This window comes from Megalobrama amblycephala, linkage group LG10 (assembly GCF_018812025.1).
Source record: "Megalobrama amblycephala isolate DHTTF-2021 linkage group LG10, ASM1881202v1, whole genome shotgun sequence".
Taxonomy (NCBI): Eukaryota; Metazoa; Chordata; class Actinopteri; order Cypriniformes; family Xenocyprididae; genus Megalobrama; species Megalobrama amblycephala.
Genome location: NC_063053.1, coordinates 14,795,056 through 14,812,178, shown reverse-complemented (window position 1 = coordinate 14,812,178; position 17,123 = coordinate 14,795,056). Strand labels below are relative to the sequence as shown.

General features: G+C 35.7%; 2 protein-coding genes across 10 annotated transcripts in view; one reads left to right on the top strand and one right to left on the bottom strand.

Moving 5' to 3' along the window:
- The window catches only part of si:dkey-103j14.5 (isoaspartyl peptidase/L-asparaginase), a 67,956-nt gene that overhangs the window by 2,888 nt on the left and 47,945 nt on the right, over positions 1-17,123 (top strand). The window lies entirely within an intron of this gene.
- khdrbs2 (KH domain containing, RNA binding, signal transduction associated 2) overlaps positions 1-17,123 on the bottom strand; it is a 78,994-nt gene that overhangs the window by 46,383 nt on the left and 15,488 nt on the right. The gene's annotated exons all lie outside the window — the stretch shown is intronic.

Here is a 17,123-nt window from a genome sequence, read left to right as displayed (position 1 = left end):
TCAGCTTCATATTGGCACAATCACCACCAGACACATTTTACCATCATCACATACTGGCAGTCATCCTATCGGAGACATTTTTGTTGATTCGTCATGTATGCTGTAACTACCAAATATGCAGACAAAAAGCATATTTCACTATTTTCTTTCATTCAAGGAACAAATATAATCACTAATATTTAATTTCCCTGCAAAAGCATAGGTGAAATTATATATATATATATTAGAGATTTCTCGTCGAGGCGAAAAGTAGTCTCGTGATGTTGCCTTGACAAAGTGTTAGGATGATTAGGAAAGAATATGCCACCGCTACGTTTACATTACGCCTCCACTGTCCTTTTGCTTTGTGTTTAAATAAAAAAACATTTAATTAAGTTGGATAACGGTCGCCGCCGCTCCATATTTACAGAGTACGCGCGATCGCTGAAAGTGAAAGTAAACGCGCGCGCGCGCATTCAAACGCGATTTCAATACCCCGCATTTTGAAAGCGGCTCCCTGATAGGGTTGCCACCCGTCCCGTGAAATACGGAATCGTCCCGTATTTACAGCCAAAATGACGTGTCCCGTATCAAATCAATACGGGACGCGATTTGTCCCGTTACCGTATTTTACATAGGTCCATGTTATGCAGCATCCCATGCAAATCACCCCACCCTCATTGTGTAAAGATACGTCCTATTCTGCCCCTGATTGGGTAATACTCGCTGCCATCATGGTTTGATTGGTTTGTTTCAGGTTCACGGGCCATGAATCACGGCCAATCAGAGTCAGAGGAGGGCGGGACGCCGCCTCGCCGGTTCTCTCCCGAGGCAGATAGTGTAATGTTTTATTTTTTTTTTCACCTCAAGTTTTTGATTGTTAATAATGTACATTAATCATATTATGGTATGATTTGTTTATTAAGGTTAGGTTGTACAGTCAGACACATAATCATTACTTTAATAAGAGATAAGAGATATATATTTAATACATATTTAATCAAAATATAGTACCTATGTAAATAAAATAAACAACTATTTATGCTTAACCAATTTAAATAATTGCATCATTCAATACTATATAATTAACAATAGACTATATAAAAATGGAATAAATAAATACAAAAATCTATTTATTTGCCAATAATAAAAATGTTAAATGTTTTACTTAAATAAGAAATGTTTGTAGATATTATGTCATTTACTGTTATTTAGGTGTGATTTCACTGTTTGGATGGTGTTACTGCAAACAATGACAAATATTTTAGCCAAAATCTTTGTTCACAACAAATGACAATTTGCAATTTGTTTAAATTATAATTACTAAGTTATGGATCTGTTAATTTAATAAGTTAATAAAATATGGTTCACATCTCACAAGTTCCTCCAAAAGCCTATTTTTTTGTGGTCTCAGTCACACTTTGTTGGCCTATGTTTATTATTGTCATAGCTGTGTATTCAATATGACCACTTAAGTTGTGATAGTGAGAGACTGAGTGCATCTGTTCACACTGATTTCAATAGCACATATCTTATCATAATGTCCACTGGTATCAATCTTAATATTTTTATGAAAACATGTTTTAAGTTATGATATACCACCACTGGCACGCCATCGGGACTGTGGTCATCGTGGCCCAGAGGGGTGTGGCCCCCGCTGCGGCAGGCGTCCCTTATTTTTCTGTATTGAAGGTGGCAACCCTACTCCCTGATGAATGCAAATATCTCTCAATATGAAAGCTATTTTAGGCTGGGCAGTGTAGCTGTAACCATCTCTTAGCTCTGTATCAAAGAAAAAGTTGGTCTTATTTGCACTTTGAATATTGAGAGTGCGATTATGGTTGCACTTATTGTAAAGTGTTACCATAAAAATGAATAACAGTTTCTCTTAATCTTATAAAGCACAAACAGTAAGGTTTCATTTGTTAACATTAGTTAATGCACTGTGAACTATCATCAACTAACAATGAATGACTATTTTTATTAACTAACATAAACAAAGATTAATAAATTCTGTAGCATATATATTGCTCATTGTTAGTTGATGTTGGTTAATTAATGTTAATGTTAATAAATGAGACCTTATTGTAAAGTGTTACCATTTTTATTTATACTGTTTTATTTCTATGATCAGTTTGTGGAAAGAGTTCAGTTAGGAGGTCAAAATTTGTAGAAACTCATAAATCATGTACAGTAAGGCCTGAAGAGACTGAAATCATACAGAAGAGAAGTCAGTCAGTTGAGTTAGTGGCAAAACCTTATACAGTACCAGAGTATTGTTGTCTTTTACTGCATATGATAATTCATACTCAGAAAGTAGAACTGAAATAACATTCATTAAGATGATTAGTTAAAACATTTCAAATACACCTGCAGAGTCATGTATTTCGCCATTGAGGATTTCTTAAAAATTGTGTGTAAAAATCTTGTCTCGTCTCGTCTCGTGAACTCAATCTCGAGTCTCGTCTCGTGAGATACCCGTCTCGTCACACCCCTAATATATATAAAATAAAATATAATATTGCCATAGACATTAATGGGAATGCCAGTGGATACCTACTCCATGTATCATAAACCTTCTTTTTTGCTGGGAATTAAGCCTGTGATATCGTCAAATGTCTTAATTCTATGATGTGGGGTTTCAACAATTTTGGAACTTAAAAATGGGTCACAGACCAAATAAGGTTGAGAATCCCTGAACTAAGACCAGCTTTGCTTGTTAATTTAAACTTCCTCAGAAAGAGTCTTAAGAGTTTAAAATCTGTCTCCTACTCTCTTGTGTTCACCAATATCATTCTTGTGTACTTAATTTTATTTTGTGGGGCACTAAGAGTGCTGTTCTAGAACATTTCTCTTCTGCTGTCCCAATCTCAACAGATGCAAATTGATGCAAATTGTTCCTCTATAGTTATCTAAGTCCTTTTTTATTCTGCACTTTCATTCAGCAAAGGTGCTTATTCTTATTTGTCATGAAAAAAACAATAGTATACTAATTTATTTTTGGTGCATCTCATCACATCAAAAAATTGGAACAGGAGATCTTGAGGGGCACAGGCACAGTTTCAATCTACTGCAAATTTACAATTACTGAATATAATCTACAGTTTCAGCTAAAAAGACATCTGCTTGTTTTTGATTATCATCTTCAGTATATCATGATCATGCTCATGGACAGTGCAGTTCTTCTTCATCATAAAACTTTATTTTCTGCATGCGTTTTAAAACTATATCAGTTTAAACTTCTAATTCTCTTCATGTGCTATAGGGGGTTAAAGGGGTCCAATAATGCTCATTTACAGGTTCATAATTTTGTTTGTTTGTTTGTTTATGGCATCTACTAGAATATGTTTAAGTCATTTAATGTTCAAAAAAACTCATTATTTTTCTAATAATTTACATTGTTGCAGCACCTGTTTTCACCCTCTGTCTTGAACCTCTGCCTTCCAAAAGCCAGCCTAGTCTGTTGTGATTGTCTAGAACTTAAGGTGTATCAGCTGCTGTAAACACTACTGTATATGCTAAATATGGCGTCAGTTTCGCTACATCAGTTCGAGTCCGATAATGACAGTTAAGAAGATCAAGCTGATCAACCCAAAACGCCTTAACAAGCACGACTTGTGCAGGGTCTTTTGGACATTGCGACAACACAGTACTAAGGCAACTCAATCAGACTTCACCCCCTTTTTTTGTGTATGCCTTGGGCAGGAATTATTTAAATGAGGGAAACCGTGATGTGTACATTCCCATAAGAAAACTGAAGACTACAATCTAAGCATTACAGGGAGTTCAGAAACAATGCTTACTGATATGGAGAACAACTCTCTTTGGAGTGGACTTTGTGCTTTGTAACTTTGCAGACATGTTTCATGCTCAAACTGCAACATTAACTAAAAGTGTAAAAAAGCATAATAGGACCCCTTTAAGCAAAAGGCATGCCATCTTGTGTTATTTACGGATTTGGGTTTCAGACTGTGCCAATTAAACCTGTAATTATAGACTCTACAGAAACAGCTACAGTCTGAATCGTATGCAGTATAAATGACTATGGTGTCAAGGGCCAATAAACTTCTAAATATCCTCAAGGCTGTTTCAGCAAAATCGGCACAAAAATCCTCCGGCTTCACAACAAAATGTGCTGCCAGCCAAAGCTGGCGAAGGGAACACTTAACATAACCATTAGTGCAGTTTGAGTTGGAGATTGAAACATAGCACCCTTGCCATAAGCTGTGAAACCAGATAAGATCCACAGATGGGGTTAGATGGCTACTGCCAGTGTAGCCAGCTGTGCTGCTAGCGAGGTCTAGCACTGGCTGATAGCAGGATTATTGTTGGGGACTAGGACTGGGAGATATGTAATAATGGCCAGGAGAGACGGATTGGCCACAGTCAATGGACACAGGCATTAGCAGAGAATGGTTTAAACAGTGGCAGAGTGCTATGGTGTTAAATAGAGATGAGAGTTGAAGAGCCAGTGCTGGCTGTTAGTGGAGGCTAATGAGCTAGCAGAAAGACGGAGAGCTTTGATACTGGACACTATTCAACAAAATTCAACAATCTTTACTACCAGAATAAGCCAAAGGGCTTTGTGATAATAACTAATAAAGAGTATTTGAATATAATTATATATGTATATATATATATATATACAGGGTGCGATTTGTGGAGCACAGTGGAGCTATATACAACTTGTTACAGAAACATTTTTACAAAAAATCTTCTGATTTAACCTTGAGATTTGAAGTATTAGATAGCTTAGATATTTGCACCACTATTTACAATGACACTAATAATTCTTAATTTCTGATAGAAATGCAAAATCAATCGGTAGTTATTAATAGAATAACGAGACACAACCCTCTGCATTCAATTTTTGATCACAGTGCATACACATACAAACTTTTAGTCCAAAAGTGCGCACATTTGGAGAAATACACGTTTACCTCAGATTTCGTTAGATAGAATATAAGCCTTGCCGTACGCAGGGTTTCATAATTACTGAGGTCAGAAAATGTAGTTTGCTAGGGGTACGGGTGCATGCTCCCCTGAGAAAATTTAGATTTCCCTGGTGTACATATGTGCATTTTTAATACGTTTTTTAATACGGCCAACAAATTGGATAACAATAGCTTTAAAACCATGTCAACATATACATAGAAATCCCCCCCCACAAATCGCACCATGTATATATATATAAAAACTCACACACACACACACACACACACACACACACACACACTACTGTTCAAATGTTTGGGGTCAGTACAATTTTTAAATGTTTTATGTTTTTGAAAGAAGTGCTCACCAAGGCTGCATGTTGTGAAATATTATTCCAACTGAACTTTTCTATTTGAATAAATTTTACAATGTAATTTATTCCTGTGGCAAAGCAGAATTTTTCAGCAGCCAATACTCCACTCTTCAATATCACATGATCCTACAGAAATCATTCTAATATGCTGATTTGGTGCTCAGGTAACGTTGAAAACAGTTGAGCTGCTTAATGATTTTGTAGCAGCTGTGATACATTTTATCAGGATTCTTTTATGAATACAACATTCAAAACAACAGCATTAATTGAAATAGAACTTTTAAGGTCTTTACTGTCTTTTGATCAATTTAATGTGCCCTTGCTTAAAAAAAAGACTATACCTGAAAGCAGTAAGCTGTATGCCTGACTTACCTTACAACATTATTATATAAATATTTAAGCATATTTATGAGAGTAAATGAGATGCACATACATATTTGTTATGCATTCTGTTTATGATATCAAACTAACAATTCATGTTCCAACATTCTGAACACTGTGTTCAATGCAGCTCCAGAAAAGGTAACAGCCTGAGGAAAAGTTGATGATGGATTCCCTGCATTACAGAACCCATATTGAGCTCTGACACTCTGGGGCTGACAGCACAGATGCAGGGTAAACAAACAGCACATTAAGACCATCTCAGAGTCAGGAGGCTGACAGGTTAAAGACTGCTACCCATACAGATGAGAAGCATACACTCTTCCCCAGACTACATTTCCCATGTTACTTTGGTGTTAGCTCTTAAAACGAACAAATGCCGTAGAAAGTTGGACAGAAAACTGGAAAGTCACACATTTACAAGTTTTACAAGCGCAAAAATATTTGTTTGCTAAAGATTATGGCACCAATATCATTCCGCTGGCTGCTTAGTGAGTGTGTTATCCCATGGGGTGTTGGTCATTTGAAACATACTGGGATAAGCCTTATAAACCGATTAGGAAAGAAGCCATATTCCCATAGGCTCAGTGTTTCTTTCCATGACTTTCCGTCTCTCTCCAAATCTTGAACCAACAACTGTGCACCCCAAGAAAACCATGTTATCTGAGCTCATGTTTACAATTATATAAATAACCTTCCTGAAAACAAACAGAGGTGCCTCAGCAGGCTTTTAATTCATTAAGAAGATACAACTTCCTCACTATTGTTGATTTTTCTTTTTAGTTTCCACCTCTGTGTTCTGTTCGATTTTGAATCTGTTCCGCGGCTTATCTATGTTAAACACCTTTGACAAGGTTGGTCGGCCTTTGGGACTAGGAAATTTTTTTTAACAAGACAACAATTTGATTATCTTTGTGTGCAGAGCTTGCCTACACCTCCATGTAAAGGTCATAAAACTGGAGACAGATAAGCCACAATCTACAGGGACAACAACCACCGGCGTTACTATTCCACGGATTAGTCGTGTTTTCAGAACTAAAAAGGCAAACCTCAGTGGTAGATCTGTTAGCATCTTTTCTTGTTGCTTGGTTTAGACGAACGGTTTAGGCAAAGCTGGATGTTCACCACAATAATAAAACAACATTGTGAATTCTGAATGCAACATTAACATGGTTTTATGAATCTTCAAGATTTCTGGCAAAACGCACTACAATTCTTGCCATTCAGTGCTTAAAAACATGTTCACTTGCTTTCATTTCTTGCAGGCCTGACTTTCTTTACAGCACTGTAAAATATACTGTATAATGTAAAATTAATGTAAAATTGTAATGTTAAATCCTTGAAACCTCTGAAATATTTTAACATTGATGAATAGATATAATCATATTTAATTCAGCATAATAATTTTATGCTAAATTAGATATATCCATTAATCAATGTTAAAAGATATGTGGTAAATAATAATAATAATAAAAACAGTGTATATATATATATATACTGTATATATATACTGTATATTATTATTATTATTATTATTATTATAATGAACATTATTATATCCTATATCTATAATATTTCTTCAGATATTTGTGATGTTATTCCATTCAACTATGATCAACAATATTTCTACCTTTAAAGATTTCTTTATAACATGATTTGACATAGCGACAGTTTAAGTGCAGCATTAAAATCAGAAAACAGGCTGAAAATATGGGCATTGCAGCAACTGCCTTGATCCAGGTGCTGATGATGCAAGTTTTTTTGCACCACTAGCATGTGCTGCTGTCTGAACATGTGTTTGTCAATTTAATGTTCAACCCAATGGAATTAGGTGAACGATAGCATAGCTTAACATACACTCCGCTCTATTTTGATTCATCAGTGTGCACTGCACCAAAACAAGCACAGCGTTAACTGCGCCTCTAATGAGTCTCTGCACAAACAGATGTACCCATAGGACATTTGCTAAGTCTTAATTAGAATCCACTGACAAATCAGATGCCAATGCGGTCTGGCTACCTTATAAACCCACGCAAACACAATGAAGTACACTACAGTGTAAAGCAAGATGTCCCAAATGTTTATGCACATGTCCCAGTTATCAGTTGATCAAAATAACCCCATTACCTATGTGAAAAAAAACCCTACGGATATTCATAAAACAAATCTGCAGTGATGCTCAGATGTGCAGATAACGCCCTTTGATAGATTGCCCAAATCCATCTCTTAAATCTAAATACAGTGGTTTCCATGGCGACCATGTCTTTGACTTTACTAGATGGTAATGCAGGTACCCCCATTCATTTCTTGGCTTCCCTTTTGGTCTCTCTCTCTCTCTCTCTCTCTCTCAGTGTGTGTGCGTGCATGTGTGTGACGCTCCTATGATTTCTATCAGTGCTCACAGGTATCTGAGCTCTGTCAGCAGGGACTATATTTCATTGCAAACCACTGACTGTGCTTTTGTGCAAGTTATGGTAAATCAAACACTTTATTTGCATACAGATAACTGATGAAAAATGAAAACCGTGTGTAGTTTTGTGATGTCACAATGAAATATATACAGATCTGTGCAAAGAGATATAAGAAAGAAGAGTTGTAGGTGTAATGAAAACCAGGATAAAAATATCCAGTGATTTGGTGGACACCATCCAAAACACATCAACTAAGCATTTTTGCTGACTTTTTCAATACAGTAGCAGAAACTGGACTCCAAACAAGATGAAGGAGGTACCAATGTAACATATTAAACATACAATGTAACATATTAAATTTCTCAATCACATAACTTAACCATGTCTGATTAGCTACAATGCTCAGTGCTGCAAAAACACGTAAATAGAAACCTTTAGCCGCTTTTCCATTGTTGGGCCGAATGATTCTAAGAACAGTAAGGAACGGTTCCAGTTATATTTCTTCTTGAGCTTGGTTTGGCAGGCATGATTACAAACTGTTCTTGGCCTGGAATTCTCAGAATTCTTAATGAGCGTAGTGACATTGCAATTTAGGATTGGTCACTTGTCTGTTGTCAAGTTTCTCTGTAGCTGAAGCAAAGTTATTAAAATCATGTGCCTCGATCATGGGCTGGCATATGCAAATATTGGCGGCGTACACCCCAACTGTTACGTAACAGTCGGTGTTATGTTGAGATTCGCCTGTTCTTCGGAGGACTTTTAAACAAATGAGATTTATATAAGAAGGAGGAAACAATGGAGTTTGAGACTCACTGTATGTCATTTCGATATACTGAGCTCTTGTTATTCAACTATGCCAAGGTAAATTCAATTTTCAATTCAATGGCACCTTTAAAAAACAAAACAAAACAAAAACACTGGTGCGTAAAGAGTTAATAGGAAAAAGCTACATTAATTCAATAACTGCGCCCTCTACTGTATAACAGTGAAAACATGGATTGCTGGAAAAGTCCGTCAATGGCCAGGAAAGACTTAAATAGATTTGAAGTAAATTCCTATGTACACTACCAGAGGACTACACAAAAACTCACATATTCAGAACGTATTGTTTTCTTTATAAATCAATATTTTCAAACAATGTAAGTTTATAAGACGGTATGTAAAACTATGTGAAAAAAGTATTTAATAGGCTACTCAATCAAAAGTGTAAATACTACAAGCCAAGTATACTTAGAGTACTTAATTATATTTTTAAGTTATATATATTTTTATTTTTAACAAGTATAGGCCAAATATACTTTTCTGTCAGTATAACTCAAGTATACTTTAGTGTAATATTTCCAAGAAGTAGCCAACATAAAAAGTAGACAAAGTATATTTTCTTATTTTTTGTATTTTTAGTAGAAGTATACTAACAGCAAACTTGTAAAAAACTTTTTTTTTTATTCAAGCGTGCTGTTAGTAAGGGAAGCATTGCTTAAATAATGCGATCATCAAAAATTAAACAGCATATAAAAAATCAAAACTGCCTAACGTTACAGAATGAAATATTGACCCAGGAAGAGGTATAGGACTACATTTTGGTCATCATTCTGAATCCAATCCAGTGTTGTGTTGAATTTGAACTCTTTGCCAAATTTTTACCCCCCCTCATTGAGGCTGCTACCTGGTTGCCTAATCCTATAACCCCACCCTCACACCTAATCCTAAACCTACTAAAGTTGTCAAAAGTACCGACTTCGGTACCTAGTCGGTACTGAAATTTAAAAAATGTGTAAACAATTCGTAAACATCTCTGATTGGCCGTTGTTTTCACAGCTCATCGGATATGTCTGTGATTGGCTTCAATGATCAACGCTGTAAAAACGTTGTAAATAGTCATCAATAAATCTCTTCACTAAGCGCTTACACAGATACACAGATACACACGGGAGCATTTGAAAGCAGGCGTCTATCGCGGATCGGTCCACTGTTAGACACCTGCTTTCAATCGCTCGCGCTCCCACTTTCAAAACGCTTTCAAATTCAAACACTTCCGTGTGCTTTCAAATGCTCCCGTGCGTTGATCATTGTAGCCAATCACAGGCATATCCGATGAGCGCGTCAACACAATGGCCAATCAGAGGTGTTTACGAATCCGCTCAACAGTGCTCAAAGCGTCACATTTTTAAAATTTCAGTACCGATAGGTACCGAAGTCGGTACTTTTGACAACTCTACCTACTGTACCTAAACTGGTGTTGATAAAAAAAAAAGAATTAAAAAAAGAATTAAGATAGAATATATATTTTTTTAAAGCATAGGCTCTGTTTTTCCTTTTAATGTACTGCATGTTCAGATATATTCTGGGGGCAATGAAAGATTTTGAGAAAATGTTCAAAAATGCTGGCTGGCAACTTTAAAGGTGCCATTGAACGTTTTTTTTACAAGATGTAATATAAGTCTAAGGTGTCCCCTGAATGTGTCTGTGAAGTTGCAGCTCAAAATACCCCATAGATTTTTTTTAATTAATTGTTTTAACTGCCTATTTTGAGGCATAATTAGAAATGCGCCGATTCAGGCTTTGGCCCCTTTAATTGCTTGCACTCTCCGCCCCCTCCCAAGCTCTCGACTCTATCATTGCATAAACAAAGTTCACACAGCTAATATAACCCTCAAAATGGATCTTTACAAAGTGTTCGTCATGCAGCATGTCTAATCGCGTAAGTATGGTATTTATTTGGATGTTTACATTTGATTCTGAATGAGTTTGATAGTGCTCCGTGGCTAACGGCTAATGCTACACTGTTGGAGAGATTTATAAAGAATGAAGTTGTGTTTATGAATTATACAGACTGCAAGTGTTTAATAATGAAAATAGCGACGGCTCTTGTCTCAGTGAATACAGTAATAAACGATGGTAACTTTAACCACGTTTAACAGTATATTAGCAACATGCTAACGAAACATTTAGAAAGACAATTTACAAATATCACTAAAAATATCATGTTATCATGGATCATGTCAGTTATTATTGCTCCATCTGCCATTTTTCGCTGTTGTCCTTGCTTGCTTACCTAGTCTGATGGTTCAGCTGTGCAGAGATCCAGACGTTAATACTGGCTGCCCTTGTGTAATGCCTCGATCATGGGCTGGCATATGCAAATATTGGCGGCGTACACCCCGACTGTTACGTAACAGTCGGTGTTATGTTGAGATTCGCCTGTTCTTCGGAGGACTTTTAAACAAATGAGATTTATATAAGAAGGAGGAAACAATGGAGTTTGAGACTCACTGTATGTCATTTCGATATACTGAGCTCTTGTTATTCAACTATGCCAAGGTAAATTCAATTTTCAATTCAATGGCACCTTTAAAAAACAAAACAAAACAAAAACACTGGTGCGTAAAGAGTTAAGAGGAAAAAGCTACATTAATTCAATAACTGATTGTATTAAGCTGAACTTAAACTGAATGATTTGCAGCAGATTTATAGTTCCCAGCATGCTTTGCATCAGATTTTATAAGGAAAATAAATGTTGAAAGTGTTATTTTATGCGTTTTTGCACAAGATGAATATAGGGAGAGATACAATAATGTTCTGCTACAGTATATTGGGATTTATAGGGACTTTTGTTATGTTACTTTTTTGCAGAGGTTACCATTCTGCAAAACCTCAATGCTATATATGTTTCTTAATGTGTATATGCAAATAGTCATAGTTTTTCTCATTATAAGTTTATTAATAGCACAGTTATTTTTAACATAATGTAAATGTTTTGTGCACAAAAAAGGACATTAGTGGTGGTCTGTGAATTATGAAAGAAAAAAATAAAATTGTTACAGTTGCCCCTTGTTTCCCATAGGTAATGTGGTGTTTTAATCAGTAAGATGCATATTCAATCAATCAATCAATCAATCAATCAATCAATCAATCAATCACCACGACAGAGCCAAGTTGTACTCTCCCTTCATAATCATGAAGGGGATTGTGGACAATATAGGTTGCAATTATTAGAAAACTAACAGCATTCTTTAATAAGAATTAAGTTTTAGTTCCCCTGTCTTCTATAACTTTGTCAACCTCTCTCAGCACAGAGAAGCCAGTGAATTTAATATTCACTTAATAAAATCATTTAAACAGAGCCTGCTGTCAGTGCCACTGTAAATTCATGAATTGTTCTTTCATATTTCTCAATAGTTAGAGAAAGTGATATGCGATAATTTGGAGGAAAAAATAACATGCCATGAAAGTATATTAAACACGTCATTGCATTATAGCACAACAGTGATGTGCAATTAATATCTTGTCATGAAAAACAAAGGTCTTTGAAGCAGTGGAGCAACGAATAAAACGTCTCAATCTGAAATGATGCAGAGAAGTAAAGACTCAGAACAAGGAATTCATGTCAAGGTCAATATATACATTAGAACAAATAGCGAAAGGGCACATAAACTGCCATTCAAGGTACACAAGGCCTATTTTTCATTATGCAAATATATAAACTAAAGTTAGCCTAATTTAAAGAGAGGATCAAAGAAACCAAATATCGACTACAACTCATTTATTCTGAGCTGCAGCAGCAGAGATGCTCTTCCTTGGAGACGGTCTCATCAAGCATGATTAAACAAAACTCAAAGACAGTGCTGTCGTCACACACGGATTAATTAACTGCACGTAGATAAATCCTGGGGATTTGTAACAGAGAGTATAACATAAAGTCTAGACTATATAAGCTATTATCTGTTATGGTCCAAAGTTCATTGATTAGCTGATTTTGAGGTTAGATGGTGTGGTTCTGAGTGTTAAGCTAACCATTTTTTTTCCTGTTTTTTTTTTTTTTTTTTTTTTGGCCATGTCAGAGAAATGGCTTGTAAATGCAGGAAGCACTATATTAAAGGGACAGTTCACCCAAAAATGAAAATTCTGTCATCATTTACTCACTGCTGAACACAAAGAAAAATATTTGGAAGAACGTCAGTAACCAAACAGTTCTCGCCCCCCCATTTACAACCATAGAAGGAAAAATTAATACTATGGAAGTCAATCTGTTTGGTTACTGACATTCTTCCAAATATATTTCTTTGTGTTTAGCAGAACAAAGAAATTCATACAGGTTTGGAACAACTTGAGGGTGAGTAAATGATGACAGAATTTTCATTTTTGGGTGAACTATCCCTTTAAGTTCAATGACAAGTAAAAAAAGTAAAATGTTTTCTTAGCAGGACTTATTTTAAGAGATGCACTGATATTAAATGCGCTGACACAATAAGCTGATAATCATTTTGTTGTGTATTGTATATTGTTATGCAATAAATGTTAGATTATAACATTTATATTACGACAGATAACCGATTTATATGGGTGATATTAAACATTTAAAACATTTAAAGCATTAAGACATTTGTATTAATTAACTGCAAGTGAATTTAGCATCACAATATTATAACATTCAGTAAGAAAAATGAATATTCAATCTGAGATTTGCTCAATTATATTTTTAAAAAGTGTGTTATTAAATTATTAGTGTTTTAATGATTAAATTTAAGTGAGTTATGCAAAGCAAATCTAAATGTAAAAACAGGAGAATTAAAAATAAATAAATAAATCAACCAATACAGATTAATTAAAAGAAAAACATATACTGGCCGATAACCGATATTATACCGATATACTGTGTAGTCTTGTCTCAGATCCATAATAACCTAAACTTCTAAAATTAGATTCCAAAAAAAATATTCTGGCATCTGAAAAATATAACTCTTCACAAAAACACATCTTTGATCTGCTTCTATTTATGGGGAAAATACACCCTCTTATCTAGTAACAGAAACAATACGTAAGGTAAAATCAGGAAAAGCTATATAAACGACACTTAATATTAATCAATGCAATGACATTTTACAGATATTTCTCACATTTCAGGAATATCACAAGAGAACTTTGCCATAAAATTACCATAACTACAAAGCAGCCAAGATCCTCAGGAAAGAGGGATTTGGGAAAACAAAAAGCCATTGTTACAACTTGAACAAGACATGTAAAATCTAAACCTAAGGCGTGTTCTTTGTACTCGTTTTTCGACAGCACAAATCTACTAAACCCATCAAACAGTCTGCGCATTTTAGTGCTCCAGGGATTCATTTCCTAAAGCAGAAACAGTAAAAAATGAGGGAGCATACGAGAAGCTCAGAAGCTTTATGGATCCGTCTGTGTGATGCTCATGGGCTTTTTTCCACTCATTTTCAAAGCATAATTTTAAAGCAGCACAGTGCTGAATAAAAGAGTGCAGTGTGCACTGAACGTGATAACGATAGAGTAGTCTGAAGTAAATAACCAGTTACCTAAAATAAAAACCCTGTTTCCATCTAAAATAAAGCACTGACTTTACTATTACTGAAAAAACTGTGATTTTCAACATGTAATATTGTTTCCAGATGAATCAAACCAGGCAGTTCTGGCTCTTTAATGACTGAATCACTATAATCAAACTATCAGCGGATATCAAACTTAACCACTCAGTGCTAAATACGCTACATGTCTCATTTATGGCACATTTAAATACCTCAGCTGTTGTCTGGGAATAAAACTGATCAACATAACAAATACAATTCTGACTTGTGATGAAGCCTGAATCATAATCACACCGTGTTCATTCATTGACCGGAGGAGAACTGGCCCCCTGACTGAGCCTGGTTTCTCCCAAGGTTTTTTCTCCAATCTGTCACCTGATGGAGTGTGGGTTCCTTTCCACTGTCGCCTCTGGCTTGCTTAGTTTGGGAACACTTAAAGGTTTAGTTCACCCAAAAATGAACTTTCTGTCATTAATTACTCACCCTCATGTCATTCCACACCTGTAAGTCCATCGTTCATCTTCAGAACACAATATTTGATGAAATCCGAGAGGCACGTGACTCATCCATGGGCAGCAATATAATCAACACTTTCAAGGTCTAGAAAGCTACTAAAGAAATTCTTAAAATAGTCGACGTGACTGCAGTGGTTCAAACTTAATTTTATGAAGCGACGAGAATAAATTTTTTGTGCAAAAACAAAACAAAAATTGTGACTTTATTCAACAATATCTTCTCTTCTGTGTCATTTCATACACTGTTTATGTCTAGAGCTTCCAGGTTCTACGTCAGAACAGCGACTCATTATTGGCCGTCTCCTGCGTCAGCATCACATGTATGGGTCATGCTGCTCACGTGTGCACCTTTGGCCAATACTGAGCCAGCATTCGGACGTAAACACGGAAGCCTTCATTGTGCTTACTGTGCTTACTGCATTAACTGCATAAGGATAATGACAGGGAAGAGAAGAGATTGTTGAATGAAGTCATTATTTTTGTTTTGAAAACAAAAAGTATTCTTGTCACTTCATAAAATTAAGGTTGAACCACTGCGGTCACGTCGACTGTTTTAACAATGTCTTTGGTAGCTTTCTAGACCTTGAAAGTGGTGATTATATTGCTGTCTATGGACGAGACCTATTCCTCTCGGATTTCATCAAAAATATCTTAAAGGCACAATATGTAAGATTTTTATATTAAAATATCCAAAAAAACACTTGCACAATGTATATACACTGCGTTCCAAATTATTATGCAAGTGACATATCAGTACGATTTCAGTAGAATAAACATTTAGATTTTAGTTTTTCTAAGAAAATTTTTGTTTGTTTATTTAACGATGTCTTTTTAGATAACTGGTATCAATCTCAGACAAAATAATTTGCCAGGTCTATGGAAACCCTACTTAGAGGTTGTTCCACATTATTAAGCAAGTCACAGTTCTCATGCAATATGGAGAGGAAGAAAGATCTTTCTGAAGATGAAAAGCATGAAATGGTGCAATGTTGTGCAAAAGGCATGAAAACAACTAATATTTTGTGAAAACTGAAAGGAGATTATCAAATTATCATAAGATTTGTGAGTGATTAGAGCACTACACCTACACTCCATTGATTACAACTCTTCAGCTCTCTAGGGTTTCTTCTTGTACCTTTTTTTAGTATTTTTCGAGCAGTCTTTGAAATCAAGTTAGACTTTGAACCTTTATATAACAGCTCAGGTTAAAGGGATAGTTCACCCAAAAATGAAAATTTGATGTTTATCTGCTTACCCCCAGCGCATCCAAGATGTAGGTGACTTTGTTTCTTCAGTAGAACACAAATGATGATTTTTAACTCCAACCGTTGCGGTCTGTCAGTCAAATAATGCGAGTGGATGCGAACTTCTACTATAAGAGTAAATAAAACTCGCATAGACAAATCCAAATTAAACCCTGCGGCTCGTGACGACACATTGATGTCCTAAGACACGAAACGATCGGTTTGTGTGATAAACCGAACAGGTTTTATATCATTTTTTACCTCTAAAACACCACTATGTCCAACTGCGTTCAGCATTCGCTTAGTGAGGTCTGATCGCGCTCTGACAAAAGGCAGTGATGTCTCGCTCTCATTGAAGTATATAGCTAACATTATAACATGATGAAATGTTAGAGTATGATCAGTATGATATTCTAATGTGGATCTAGCTTACTGTTAGTCTCATTCAGCCAACAAACTAATACATAGAATAACATTACAACTTTCAACACATTCAAATGCAGTAAGACCAAGTGAAACAGCGTTGTGTTACCTCACTATTTTAATTCGTCAAATAAACTGACCTGTATGAGTAGTTTTTCAGCACTTGGTCGGTAGAACGAAATGTCCTTATTCCTTTATATTCCCCGGGACTCATGTGGCACTGATATCTGTCTCTCATTAGCAAACGTGCCCGCGATTCTCGGCCACGCTCTGCTTCATACCACGGTCATGTTAAAAACATGAATGCATTCACTCACTCACCCATAAACATTATTTCTCCATAAACATTATTATCCATTGGCATGATGACAAGTTCCATGATTCCACGCTCATTGACTGCATCATCAATCTGTATAAAGCACTATATAAATAAAGGTGACTTGATAATTGCTGGAAGCCCCCATAGGAAGTCGAAGAAGTCGAAGCCCCCACGTTGAAGTTCAATCAATCAACAGACTTGGTGCAAAACT